Genomic DNA, 15,084 nt, shown 5'->3' with positions numbered 1-15,084 from the left:
AAAGTTGGAGTGTACAGTGTGTAGTCCACAGGCTTTCCAGTAGCTCCCACTTGAGTTCACACAGCAGGGGTGGGATGTAGATCCCTGCCACTCTGGAAATCTCTAACCCAAAATCCCACCTCTGACACAGACTTCCCATCTTAGGGGGGTCACCAGTAGGGCTGGACCACCCTGTCTTCCTTTAGCCACAGCAACTGTCTCCACCTTCCTAAATAATTCTTTTTAATCAGTCTGAATTTCAAACAAAGATCTGAGTGGAGGAGCTTTATCCTGGGAACCCAAAAACTTCTCTGTTTTAGGCTCCAAAGTACAAAGGGCTATTTCTTTCCCCCTGAGGAAGGAGAGCCAGCCCAAGACACAAAACTCAAAGCTAAGAAGAAATTCCCTTATCATGCTTTTTTCCTGGTAAGACCGCAGCAGTAAAAAGGACACCAATTAACTTCTCTGCCACTCTATTTCATGGGTGAATACTCAACCTATAGGTGTGTGTTTGTGGTGGAGCAGGGGTTGTGTGGCCAAGTGCATTAACAAAGGCGATGTGGAGACTGATGAAATCTCAAACGGCAGCTCTGAAAGAGGAGCCATGAAAAGAAAGCATTAACTGTAGCAGGTGCTGCTGTGCCCTGGGACCATGGGAAATGAGGACATGGCAATTTGCAAGGATTTCCTGGGCAGCAGTTGGACTAGGGCTGGTGTAAGGAATAGGACTACTCATACAGTGGCCCAGGGGCAAGAAGACAGACGGCTCTTCCCTCGCCCAGCCCTGCATCCTGGCACGGGGCTACACTTCAAGGGATGCCTTTTTCTCACTCATACAAAAGTGTTAAGGGCTACTGCAGCTCTGTTTAGGAAAGACAGTGGGATAAGAAAATATGCCAGGTTCAGGGGAACCCTCGGTATTTGGTCGACCATAAAGACTGACACAATTCTGTACTACATCTAACCTTACATGAAAGCCTCACCAAGCATCAGGGAAACAAAAAGCATTGACACAACCAAATACCAATCAAGGGAAGCCAGGGATGGGGAAACCAAGGCAGAGCGGCATCTTGTCCCCCTCCCTCCTCTCCTCATCGAGTTGGTCAATTGGTCAAGTGCTCTGGCTGTATCAGTCCAGGCAAATATGGGGAATTCTTAAATTCTCACTTAAAGTGTTAGAGAAGGGCTTTTAAAGATGATTGTTCCTGCTAGGATTTCTTATTTGATATTGTAAACAACTGGGAAATTATCTTAATAAGTGTATTCTATGTAAGTGTCTTAGAATGGAGAAATTGGGGAAAAAAGATCTGAGATTTCCTTCATTAACCATCAAGAATGACTTTTTTTAAAAGTTCACTTGGGAACTATAAATGTAATATCTGTTAATTGCAGAAAATAGTTAGATCACTACCAAATTGCTCTCTTCAAAATTATGTATAATATATGTTATAAATGTTATAGAACCAATTTGTTTTCTCATTACTACTATTTGTGTTTGATCTTTTCTCCATACATTTGACCATTAGGCATATTCTTAATCTTTTCCATGTTTGCCAATGTGATAGGCAAATGACCCTCCTTATATTGGTCTTCATTTCCCTGATGCTAGTGATACTGAACATGTTTTATATACTATTTGTCGTTCGTACTTTTACTATGACTTACTTCTTTTTTTCTTTGCCCTCGTTCTTGTGTGTTGTTTGTTCAATTAGCACTGATATTAATCCTTTATTATTCTCCTGAAAATATTTTCTAAAAGTATGTCATTTGTCCTTCAACAGTGTTTACGGTGTCTTTAGCCAAACAGAGGATTTTTATGCAAAGAAATCTATCAATGACTTACTTTATGGTATTTGGGGTTTTGTGACTTATTTAGGAAGGCACCCTCCATTATAGAAATATTCTCTTTCATTTTTCCATTTGGTATTTTTGTCATCTTTTCTGTTTTGTTTTGTTTTGTTTTGTTTGTTCGTTTGTTTTGAGATGGAGTCTCACTCTGCTGCCCAGGCGGAGTGCAGTGGCACAATCTCGGCTCACTGCAACCACCGCCTCCCGGGTTCAAGCAATTCTCCTGCCTCGGCCTCCTGAGTAGCTGGGATTACAGGCGCCCCCCACCATGCCCAGCTAACTTTTGTCTTGAACTCCTGAGCTCAGGTGACCTGCCCACCTCAACCTCCCAAAGTGCTGGCATTACAGCATGAACCACTGCGCCTGGCCATTTCTGTGGTCTTTAAAAAAGTTTGTATCATCAACTTAGCTTTTATTTATTTGTTGTATAATGCAGAGGTAAGACCCTTAATTAACACCACCTAACCACATTTCATATGCATTGTAGAGAAAAAGGAACCTAAGCTCTTTATTCACCTGAGAGACCGTGGTGAGAACTCTGTGAGAGAGGAAAAGATGTTACCCAATAAAGATCATACACTCTAATGGGAAGGCTATTATGGTAGCCACATAATCCGAATTTTCTAAAGTAATCCTGGTTTGTAATAGTCTTTCTTACTGACACAGCATTAGCACCAACTTCTGATTCAGAAACTGTGGTCATATAGCCAATCAGCCCGTGAAAGAGGACAAGGTAAGCACCACAGGAAGTCTATTGAATTCTACTAATTCAGAGGTGCAAGGGACATTTCTGCCTGGCTTTCCAGGCAGAAATATTAGGGAGAACATTTGAATTGAGCCTCAAAGGCAAGTTAAATTTTGATAGACCAAGATGGTGGGAGGGATCCTGCCAGGCCCAGGGAACAAGGAGCAAAGGCAGAGAAGCAGGGAAGCACAGGTTGTATGTCTGGAACCCTTGCAATCTGTCCAATTGTCTGCCAATAGGAAAGTCATGAGGAATTAAATTATATGGTAGTTTGAGGCCAGAGGGTGGAAAACTGAAAATCAAGGAAATGAATTTGTGCTTTATTTTCTAGATAATAGATCACCACGAAATGTTCTTTTAAAAATGGCTTTATTAAGATATGATTCACATATCATTAAATTCACCTATTTAAAGTGTAAAATTCACCCTTTTAAAGTGTATAATTCAAAAGTTTTTAGTATAGTCACAGACAAATGCAACCATCAACACAGTCACTTGTAGAAAATTTTCATCACCTCAGAAAGAAAACTTACACCCTTTGACTGTCACCTCCCTAAGCCCCTGTCTCCATCCCATCCCTAAGCAACCACTAATCTATTTTCTGCCTGTATAGATTTCTCTGTTCTGGATGTTTTATATGCATGAAAACATAGAATTTGTGGTCTTTTGTCAGTGGCTTATTTGATTTGGCACAATATTACCACTAAAGGCTTGAACTACAGAATTCTCTAACCAAACTGGCTCTTTAGAGAGAAGGAACTGCATTCAGGATGGTGGATGGGGGCTGGGAGATCAAAGAGAGCCATTAGGAGGCCAGTGAGTAGCTGTTATGTGGTCATATGAGTGGTCAGTAAGGAAGCTTTTGGCTGCAAGTAAGGAACACTGAAGTACAAATAGCATAAATGACAAAGACATATTATCTTACTAACAGGAAACTTGGAAGTAGGTGGTTCTTGAGTTGACCCATGACTTAGCAGTGTTGCCAAGGACCCAGCTCTTCCACCTTTCTCTCCACCATCTTAATGTACTGGTTTTTACACTCTGACCTTCCCCGTCATTGTTGGAAGATGCTGCGGCTCTTCAAGGAATCACCTCCTCATACAATCGCTTACAGAAACCTGAAACTCTGGATTTTAAGGAAGGAAACTTTTTCCCAGTGCCCTAGCCAAGAAACTTCCCCTCATGTGCCATTGGCCAGAATCATGCCACACATCCATGCCTTAGTTGTGAGGTAGGCTGAGCATGTGCCTGTCTGCCATTGTCAACCCCTGTGGTGGGTGGTGAGCTCTGCCCAGCAAGAAGGAAAGGAGAGGTGTTAGCAATTGTGTAGGCTGACAACAGTGTTTGCCACAAGGGACAAAGAAGATCCAGGATAGTAGAGCATTCTTAGTCCAGCAAAGGACAGTATTTTTTGAAGATATGAATGTGGTCAACTGGAACAGTGAAGATAAGAAAAACAGTAATCAATAAAAAGATAACGGGACCAGGCACAGTGGCTCATGCCTGTAATCCCAGCACTTTGGGAGGCCAACGCAGGAGGATCACTTGAGCCCAGGAGTTCAAGACCAGCCTGGACAACACAGCAAGACCTCATCTGTACAAAAAGTTAAAAAATTAGCCAGGCATGGTGGTGCATGCCTGTGGTTCCAGCTACTCAGGGGGCTGAGGTGGGAGGATTGCTTGAGCCCAGAAGGTTGAGGTTGGAGTGAGCCATGATCACACCACTGCACTCCAGTCTGGGCAACAGAGCAAGACCCTGCCTCATAAACAAAAACAACAAATTTTTTTTGAGTTGTCTCAGTTTTCCTTATAAACTTGTCATAAAATGAAGTTTTAAAACCTCATATTCAGTAGAAAACCAAACGTGCTTCCTATAAAATATCCATAATAATAAATACAAAAACAGCAAAAGAATCTTACTAATTTCTAGTTAGACAGCATAGCCTACAGAAGATTCTAATCCTGAGCCAAGCTCTCTACAAAAAGGTGAGATCCCAAGTGTCAAAGAGGCATTAAAGATATACACCACATGATTCAGTGTCCTCTAATGTCTGTCATAGACCATCTTAGCTCTGGGACCCCACAGTGCTAAGCATCCTAAGCTTCTGGGAATATGCAGTAGATCCTTATATTTGATCTGAAGAGGTACTCTGTTTATTAAATATGAAAAATTATAATTTGTGCTGTTGACTCTAACTCCTGTATGACAAGCAAAGTCAAAAGAATCCCCTGTGTGCCTTGATGCTTGTTTCAGTGTGTGCCTGGAGAGAGGGATAAATGTCTTAAGCTTCACAATCAGAAATTGCCATTTTTTACATCAAAAAGGGTCTGCAATTGTCATTTCTAATACAGTTCAGCCTAATCAACCACCAAGGATGTTAACATTGATTCTGGGGAGGCATGAGGGGATGGAAAATCTTTTAGTTATATTTTATTACATTACTCTTATGAGCAGGTATTATTTTTGAATTGTTAACAATTCTAATTTTAAAAAATTAAGGAACAAAAAGAGAATGCTTAGTCTGAGCTGTCAAAAGCTGTGAATAAGCTGTAAGTCCCTGGGCAGGTCCCATCATTTTTCTAGTCTAGGATTTCTTCACCTCAGTACTATTGACTTACTGGACCAGATAGTTGTGTTGAGGTGGGGGGCTGTCCTGTGTATTGTAGGATGTTTGGCAGCATCCCTGGCTTCTACCCACTGTTAACAGTATTACTCCCCAAAATGACAATAAAAAATGTCTCCAGATGTTGCCAAACGTTGTCCAGGGGGCAAACGCACCCCTGGTTGAGAATCACTGCTCTTGTCCTCAATTTCTCATCAATGAAAGGAAGCACAGAACTGAGTGCTTTAAGCTCCCCTGAAGCACTCTGACTCCATCAATGTCAAATCTGTAAATGTGTTTTCCAGAAGCTATTTTCCTCCAGAACCACTAGAGGGGACACTCTGCTACATAAAGGACAAAAACAGAGCACTCGGGGAACTTTGTTTTCCTCTCCTCTTGACTTTGTTTCTGTTTCTGACTGCCCCAGCCTTAAATAAATAGCCTTTGATGTTGAGTGTGATAACCCCTCACCATGAAGCATGAAGAGTTGTTTGTCTTGTGCCTGGTGCCATAAAAGTCAGTGTTTTTAGATATGGCGGGGAGGGGAGAGCAAAATGTTCTCTGCTTTTTAAACATTCTTTGTAAGGTAGTCAGATGAATCATGCCTCTAAAAAAAGATATGCATTTCCATAAGCGGAGCCTGCAGGACAACCAGGCTGGGAGGTGGAAAATCTAGTTCTCTTCCTGGTCCTGCCACTTCTGGGCTGTGTGATGTTGGCCAAATTTCTTGACTTCTCTGGTTTTATATAAATAACGGAACTGAAGACGCTGAGGCTGAGAAGTTAAGGTCACACAGTATGTTAAGTGGCCAAGCAAGGACTTGCATCTGACCCATCAACTTCATAGAATAGTTATGAAAACCACATGAGATGGAGTACGTGAAAGAGTTTTGAAAAATAGAAAACCACACAAGTTCAAGGTGTGGATGTGTAGATATTGTGGGAATGAGAGAAGGGGATGGCTATGGGGTGGCATGAGGGAGCAGGAACAGAAGTTTTGCTGTGTTTGCACACAGCAAACAGAAGTTACTCCTTCTCCAAGTGTTGTATATTACAGGAAAGAGCCTCAGTGCCCCCAAATACTTCACTACTGATGGAGCTTCATCCCTAGAGCTTAAGGTCTCCAACCCTATATAAGTGGACACATCACTAAGAGGAGTTTATGCTCTCATGAGTTGTTTAAACACCCTAGTGAAAGTGAGGGATCTATATCGACACTGGTTTTTAAACATTTTTTTAAAACCCTGAACCACAATAGAAAATATGTTTCACAGAAAGACCCAGCTCACATACATATTATAAAATTGAAAGTGTTTGTTGCAATGTACTTGGATCTTTTCTATTGTTTTATTTTATTCTATCACTTGAAACCAATGCTGACCCACTAAATAATGAGTCCTGACCTGCGCTTGAAGGTATTATACTAGAAGGTTTTGTGGAGGGGAAAGAGGATAGGGTCCTGGGGCTGGTCTAGGGAGGAAACAGATGTGGCCTCCAAACAATACTCAAGGAGCCCTAAAGATGAACTTTTTACAGTTTGCCAAGGGCTCATTCTCTGAGGCATGATTCAGGAGGAAGAAAATAGAACAATAATTCCAAATTCGAATTCCCAAAATTCACCCGAATGAGTGACGATGGGCCATTGGGTAGCAATCTCTAGGCTGGATTCTCAGAGGTTATGATCTAAACCCCACATCATTAACATAAAATATGGATAGCATAAAATAACCAGCACAAAAAGAAACATTTTTAATCCAACATCTATTGAGCCGTTATTATATATCAGACATTGCACTAAGCACTTTACATGAGTGATAGTACATATATTAAGTTTAAGTGTTCCCTGATTTTCTTCTCTTTCTGCCCACTAACAAGATTTCTGGATTTGTCTGTCCACTTTCTTTTTCTGCCCCATCAGAAGAACTGGACAGAAGCAGAAGGACCAGAGGAATGCTGATTAGGACTGGAGAGAAAGCTTTTACAGAGTTTGGGAGAAAGAAAGGGAGGCAGAAGCTATGGAGTATAAGGGGCTTGGATAGGAGGGGGAAAGGATGCTAAGGGGAATTGAAGGGGCTCTTTGTGATGTTTGAGAAATGCAAGTATTAATATGAGTTAATTAGAAGTTACTTTCGGCAACTAGACTGCATTTCTTGGGCTGCAACCCTGCCCCCTCCCCAAGACTGCACCCTGTGGGTCATGGTCTGAATAGGGTTACATATGCATTATCTTATTTAATCTGCATAACAAACCCATAAGGTGGTATTAGTATTTCCTTTTTCTCACATGAAGAAAAAGAACTTGATACAGTCGAAGTAACCTTACATTACATGCAGGTAATAAATAGTGAAACCAGGACTGGGACTTAAGACTTTTGATCATGAAAGCACAAGCTCTTAAGTCCATGAGCATAGATGATTCCCAGTATAAACAATACCAGTTAATAAAATACTCAAGAATAAATTTAACAAAATAATTGCAAGACTTGTACACTGAAAAGAAAACATTGCTGAAATAAATCAAAGACCTAAATAAATGAGAAGGCTTCCTAGGTTTATGAATCAGATGACTTAATATTGCTAATATGGGATTAGTCCCAAAATTGATCTGCAGGTACAATTTAACATCTATCAAAACCCCAGCTGGATTTTTTGCAGAAATTGAGAAGCTGATCCTAAAAATCATACGGCAATTCAAGGGATTCAGAATAGCCAAACAATCTTGAAAAAGAACAAAGTTGGTAGACTCACACTTCCTAATTTCTAAACATAATATAAAGCTATAGTAATCAAAACAGTGTGGTACTGACATAACAATAGATATCTAAATCAATGGAATAGAATTAAGACTCCAGGAATAAATATTAATATTTATGGTCAGTTGATTTTTGACAAAGGGGCCAAGATAATTCAATAGAGGAAAGAATAAACTATTTTTAAAATAAACTCTTTATTTTAGAATAGTTTTATATGTACAGAATTGTTGTAAAAATAATCTTTTCAACAGATAGTTATGGGACAACCAGGTAGCCACATGAAAAGAATGAATGTGGATCCCTACCTCACACCATAAGCAAAATTAACTTAAAGTGTATCATAGATCTAAATGTAAGAACTAAAACTATAAAACTCTTAGAAGAAAACTCAGGTGTAAATCTCCATGACCTTGGGTTAGATAATGTTTTCTCAAATATGCCAAAAGTACAAGTGATGAGAGAGAAGATTGATAAGTTGGACTTCATCAAAATTAAAAACTTTTATGCTTCAAATAACACCAACTGGAAATGAAATGACAACCATAGACAGGGGGATAATATTGTAAAATATATATCTGATAAGGGACTTATGTCTGGGATATATAAAGAATCCCTAAAACTCAAAAATTAAAAAAAATAATAATAATAGGCTGAACGCGGTGGCTCACGCCTGTAATCCCAGCACTTTCGGAGGCCAAGGCAGGCGGATCACCTGAGGTTGGGAGTTTGAGACCAGTTGGACTTCATCAAAATTAAAAACTTTTATGCTTCAAATAACACCAAACAGAAATGAAATGACAACCATGGACAGGGAGATAATATTATAAAATATATCTGATAAGGGACTTGTGCCTGGGATATATAAAGAATCCCTAAAACTGAAAAATTTTTTTAAAAATTTAGTCCGGGTGGCTCACACCTGTAATCCCAGCACTTTGGGAGGCCGAGGCAGGCAGATCACCTGAGGTCAGGAGTTCAAGACCAGCCTGACCAACATAGAGAAACTCTGTCTCTACTAAAAATACAAAATTAGCCAGGCGTGGTGGCACATGCCTGTAATCCCACCACTTGGGAGGCTGAGGCAGGAGAATTGCTTGAACCCGGGAGGTGGAGGTTGTAGTGAGCTGAGATCATGCCATTGCACTCCAGCCTAGGCAATAAGAGGGAAACTCCATCAAAAAAAAAAAAAAGCCCAATTTGAAAGATAAAGGATTTGAATAGACAGTTCTCCAAAGAAGATATACAAGTGACCAATAAGCTCCTGAAAATACACTCAGCATCATTAGTCATTTGTTAAATGCAATTCAAAACCACAATGAGATATCACATTGTACCTACTAGGATGGCTATAATAAAAAAGACAGACAATAACAGCATTGGTGAGGATGTGGGGAAATCAGAACCCTCATAAATTGCTAGTGAGAATGTAAAATGATACAGCACTTTGGAAAACAGTTTGACAGTTTCTCAAAATGTTAAACATAGTATGATATCACCCAGCAATCCCACTCTTTTGTATCTACCCAAGAGACATGAATGCATGTCCACAAAAAAAAACTTGCACATGAATGTTCATAGCAACATTATTCATAACAGCCAGAAAGTGAAAACAACTCAAGTGTTCATCAACTGAGATTCGGATAAACAAAATGTTGTATACCCACACAGTGGAATATTATTTGGGCATAAAAAGGAATGAAGTACTAAACTATTCTATGCCTTAGTTCATTTGCTGTTGCTTAAACAGAACACTTGAAACTGGGTAATTTATAAAGAAAAGAAATTCACTTCTTACAGTTATGAAGGCTGAGAAGTCCAAAGTCTAGGGATCACATCTGGTGAGGACCTTCTTACCAGTGGGGACTCTCTGGCAAGTTCCAAGGTGACACAGGACATTACTTGGCAAGGGGGCTGAGAGTGCTAGCTCAGGTCCCTCTTCCTCTTCTTATAAAGCCACAAGTTGCTCTCTTGTGATAACCCATTAATCCATTAACCAATTAGTCATTAATCCATGAGTGGGTTAACCACCTCTGAAAGATCCCACCTCTCAATACTGCCATATTGGAGATTAAATTTCAACATGAGTTTTGGAGAGGACAGATATTTGAACCATATATTGTATGATTCCATTTGTAGAAAATGTCCAGAAGAGGAAAATCTATACAGACAGAAACTAGATGAGTGGTCGTCTAGGGCTGGTAGGTGGGGACAAATGAAGAATGATACCTAATAGGCACGGTGTTTTTTGGGGGGTGACAAAAAATGTTAAAAACATAGATTACAAATTACATAATTCTGTAAATACACTAAAACCCATTGAATTGTACACTTTAAGTGGGTGAACTTTATGGTATGTAAATTATACCTTAATAATTTTTTTTAAAGAGAGGGAATGAAATGAGAGAAATCTAAGGCAACAAGTATAGACAAGTCTTCCAAGAAATTCCTTGCATTAATAAAGGTTTGGTTTTAATTACCAGCATTTAACTGCATTTGTTGTAGCAAAGGAGGAGGCTGCTCCACTTCAGGTAGAGGCTAGGGAAGTGACACTGTACTTACTTCTCTGTATCTTCAAGTGGATATTTGTCCCAGTTCTCTGATTTTATGTTCACTGTTAGTATCAACCCCAGAGCATATAACCCAAGAATCTGTGTCTCACTTAAGCTTACTGATCATTTCTGCTTCTTTTCTTTATTTTTCTGTTCACATTATCCTGTTAGGATGCAGGGTGAAGAAATGATCAGCCTTTGTTCATCTTATTAGAGAAATAAATACCTGTGTGTATGAAGCAAGCAAGGCCACTGAGTCTTTGGGGAAACAGAGCAGGGAGGTGTCCAGAGGCATTTTCTGCAGAGAAGGAAGAAAAGAATAAACAAGTCTTCTGCCAAAAATGCCTGGAACTTAAAGCGATTTCCTCAGCCCAAGATCAGGCTGTGTGCAGACACTGACAGTGAACCTGATCAGTTGCTGCTGCTCCCTTGATTAAAAGCATGTGGCTTTCTCTCTTGTGAAATTCACCTCTATAAATTCCACCTGCCTAGGGATTCAAACTACAAGGAACAAGTGCAATTCCTCAGAGTGGCAACTGGCAGAGCTCCCAGGAACAAGGTAGAACTACACAATGTCCCAGGCATCAGAGGCACAGATTGCCTGAGCCAGGGAGAGTGGTCCCTGTGACCTGACACCCCACCCACAGTGGAAAGGAAAGCTGTGGGTGTGTTATCGAGGAGGCCTCCACAAGGGGCTGGAAATTCCTGGTTTTGTCTTCCTCTTGGAATGACATTTACTCTAAAAGAATCATGGAAAAGTACAAACCACAGAATCATAAACCACACAGGGAGAGGCTACCTCGTAGGTCATTCTTATACTGGGCCCAGATACCCCGAAAGCAGATGTTCTCTTCTCGCCACCCCTCCTCGCCTTTGCTTGCCCACAGTCATTGCCAGGACTCCCCCTCAGGCCCAGAAAGGCAGCCGATTCCTGGTTGGAGGGCGTTAAGAGTAGGAAGTAACTACCATTGTCAGGTCCAGATCTGTTCCCTGTCCCTTCCCGTTGCTCCTGCACTCTAAAACCACACCACAGTTCCACCTCTTTTTCTGAGTCCGGAGTCTTTGAGAGTGCCGTCATGTCCTTCTTCCTGTAGCCTTCTTGTCTACCCCAGATGTATCCCTTTAATTTCACTGACCTTCCCACCCATATCCATGAGGCCAGAAGGCAACAAAAAAGACAAGCGTGGACTCTGGCTCCCGCCGAGGTACTCTGTCCCCCGTGGCTCTCGGATTTTGCATCTACCACATGCCACAGGCCTGCGTCCATCCGACCTCCCTAGTTTCTCATCCCTGCTTGAACCTGATGACTGACTCGCCCTCCTGGCCACGCTGAGTAACCCGCCCAGTTGCCAAACCTCAGACCTGGTGTTGACGCAGTAAGAAGGCCTGAGGCCCATGTTGCCAGAACATTCCTAATTGTTTCACTGTTTCCTTGTAGGATTTGGTTTCAAGTCTCGTCTTTATCCTTGTCTCCTTTCTCCTGGCCAGGGTGCCCTTGGTCAATATTCCTTCATTCACTCCAGCCACTCAGCACCGTGATTAAGAAAACAGGATGTGAGATTAGATGATCCAGACTCTGCCACGAACTAACTAGCTGTGAGGCTTCAGAAAAGTGTCTTAACCTCTCTGAGCATCCATTTCCTCCTCTATAGCATTAAGAATCTTAATAGTACCTACCTCACAGCTTTTTTGTTGTGATAATACCAATAAATGAAATAATCTTCATAAAGCACAGAGGCTTGAATGTTCACTCTAAGTATTTAATATGTGTCCTCTACTATTTTATTTTACAATTATCATTCCTTAATTCATCATATATTTACCAAGCCTCATGCCAGGCACTGAGATATAAATATCCCCTTTAAAGAGCAGTCGTGTCTTAAATCCAGGAAGAGCTAGTTCATGTTGGCACCTAGGGCAGGGAGCTAAGCCCAGGGCCACAGCACAGAGGCAGAGGAGAATAGACACTGACCACCAGGAGCTGCCCGGGGATGGTGACAAAAGTGCCTTCCACGTTTCCGCATCTCTTTCAATACCACTGCAACTCCTTGAGTAAGGTGGCCACCACACAGAAGAAGGGGGATGACAGAGGGGTAGTGAGAGGTCCCCAGGGAAACAGCCTCTTCTTCTTCCCTGCTTCTCTGACAGAGCACGGCCATGCCTCTGCCATGCAGGAGGGTGATGTCCTTTGGGGAGGCCTTGTTGAATCTGTCTGGGGCTGTTCCGGAAGTAGGAAGGGCGGCTGGGGGTGGGGAGACGGCAGGAATGTTCTCCTGGCCTGCTGGTCTGTGCCGGCGAGTGTGCTGAGAGGAGGGCCTCTGGACATCAAAGGTTCCTTTTGTCCCCTTCCGAGTGGCAGGGCAGCCCGGCCGGGCTGCTAGCGATGACTCAGGCCTGGCCCTGACGTCACCCACGCCCGGCCACTGGCCTCCCTCTGAAGCCAGGAAACTAGCTGGGGAGTGGCACTCGCAGCTGCAGCAAATCTCAGAATAAAGAGGCAACAGCCTTTCTCCTCCTCTCCATCTCCCTACAGCACACCTTTTATTTATTTTCTTCTTTTTTTAAGCCTCACGAAAGATTTTACTTGTAGATCAACTTACAAAATGTAGGAAGTCAGAATGGGTGACATCATCAGAAAAATATGTGGAGCTGATCACCACAAGAAGTGAAGAACCCAGGGCACGAAAGCGGTTGTGACTCCTGGGCCCAGGGAGCTGGCAGCGTCTGGGCTTCAGAGGAGCCAGCGCCTCCGAGTAAGTGAAGGCCCACTTTTGGCACCCCCTCACTCAGTGCCCTTCACCATAGGGCGCCATCTTGTTCCCTGACGCCTACAGCTTGCCAAGCCCCAGCCCAGAGCTGGGAGTAGGGACTGCGTTTGGGAGACCCTCTAAATATGGCCCCAAAGGGATCTGATATCTCTCTTCTCCACAGGATCAGAAAAGAATGCAAAAAAAAAAAAAGAACAATACTAAGACGGAAACCCAGGGGAGAATGGCCCAACTGATGCCTTTGCCTGTCAACCCTCTTGTTTTGCCCCCTCTTCCTCCCCTCACCTGAGTACTCTGTTTCAGACGGTCAGAATGTTTGTTCAGAGTTCTGGATTGTTTGCTTCCTAGATCTTATACTGAGCGATCAGACATAAAAATAAACCCTGTTCTAGGCAAATATGTGTCCTGTACCATCAAACGGTATTTTCACACTTAACCTGGTAAAAGATGACAGCCCTGGTAAAAAGATGTACACAACTGTGCTGCCTTTACTGCGCACTTTTCTGATTGTTCTGTGTATGAACCTACATTATCTTATTGCCCTGTTTACAGAGGACTTATTTTCATTCCTACTTGTGCCATCGTATCTCAGATGACATTAAACACAAAGACACAATGTGTCTGTTTTAACTTTGACTACAAACTCATAGTTCTTTACAAAGCCTGTAATTTCATAGCCTCTGGAAGTTCCTACCCAAGAAAGTTAAGTTCCCAAGAGAAAAGTTTTGATATGTATATGAGAACAGCACGCAGGCATAGAAATCATACCCTGATTTTCCTGGCTTCTAAAGTCATCCCCTGAGTCAGCATCTAGTCTTTGTACAGCTGACGTATTGGAGGAGATCTGTTCTTCAGAAATTCTATGTTAAAATTATTGGGAGCGGGGAGGTGTAAGTCTCATTTTAAAGGCAGTAAGGAAGCTTGTCATTTACTGGAAAACAGTGGCGTATTCCTTTGTAAACGGACAACTCCCTTTGGAAATTAACTATCACACACTAAAATATCTGTGTTATAGGCCTTATGTTTTACTTTTTGTTTTACTTTAATATATTAGGTGGTCTTGAAGTGAGGCTCTGCTGTACTCCTGTGCTTGTGGCTCTGAGATCTGAATGTTGTGACCACTAATTTGGTAAGTGTCATTTGTCCCCAACAGCTACTTAAATTTAAGTCTCCCAATTCTCCTTTTTCAGTTCACGGTAAGATTTAAAGAAAGGGGGAAGGGCACAGAGATTTCTGTACACAATGATAACAGCTGTATCAAAAACAATATTAGGATAGGCTAATTGTTATAATAGAACCCCAAATCTATAGTGGCTCAAACACAATAGTTTATTTCTTGCTTATGTAACAGTACAGGTCAGTGGGGCAACTGTTTTTCATGCATTCATTCAGAGACACAGGTAGAAAGGGGCTTTGCCTTCTGCAGCATGTGGTTTTCAAGGTCGCCTGGGGGTGTCTCCACTAAGAAAAGAGCGTGAAAATGTGCACATGGGAGTTTTTTATGGGCCCTGCCTAGAAGTGGTGCATATTACTTCTACTCACATTCCATTGGCTAAAACTCCATTACATGACCACAGCTAACCACAGAGGAGTCTGGGAAATGTAGTCCCTGATGGAGCAGCCACGTAGCTGTGACAGCTCTGGAGGGTTTCTGAAGAAGAAGTAGTTCTCCCTGGCACAGCACATAAAAGAAACTTGGAGACTCTCAAGGATAAAGTTGCATAGAAACAGTGGGATAAGTAAAAAATTATCCACATTTAGATTTTCCTGACTGACACTCTTAGGTAACATCTGGCCATGAGGGCAAGATGGCAATGGATGAGATTTCTCAACACCTCTGT

General features: G+C 41.9%; 1 protein-coding gene across 5 annotated transcripts in view; it reads left to right on the top strand.

Moving 5' to 3' along the window:
- ZBTB38 (zinc finger and BTB domain containing 38) overlaps nucleotides 1-15,084 on the top strand; it is a 157,750-nt gene that overhangs the window by 30,948 nt on the left and 111,718 nt on the right. Inside the window, exons 2-3 of one of the 5 annotated variants that reach the window (XM_033212464.1) lie at nucleotides 13,042-13,228; nucleotides 14,298-14,372. The gene's annotated coding sequence lies outside the window, so the exon portion shown is untranslated. Of the gene's footprint in view, nucleotides 1-10,430; nucleotides 13,229-13,406; nucleotides 13,630-14,297; nucleotides 14,373-15,084 lie in introns of those variants that run through there. The other 4 variants (XR_004437319.1, XR_004437318.1, XR_004437317.1 and 1 more) reach the window with 4 other exon arrangements.

This window comes from Trachypithecus francoisi, unplaced genomic scaffold (assembly GCF_009764315.1).
Source record: "Trachypithecus francoisi isolate TF-2019V2 unplaced genomic scaffold, Tfra_2.0 Lachesis_group0, whole genome shotgun sequence".
Classification (NCBI taxonomy): Eukaryota; Metazoa; Chordata; class Mammalia; order Primates; family Cercopithecidae; genus Trachypithecus; species Trachypithecus francoisi.
The sequence above is the reverse complement of the archived record's forward strand: the minus strand, read 5'-3'. Positions and strand labels throughout refer to the sequence as shown.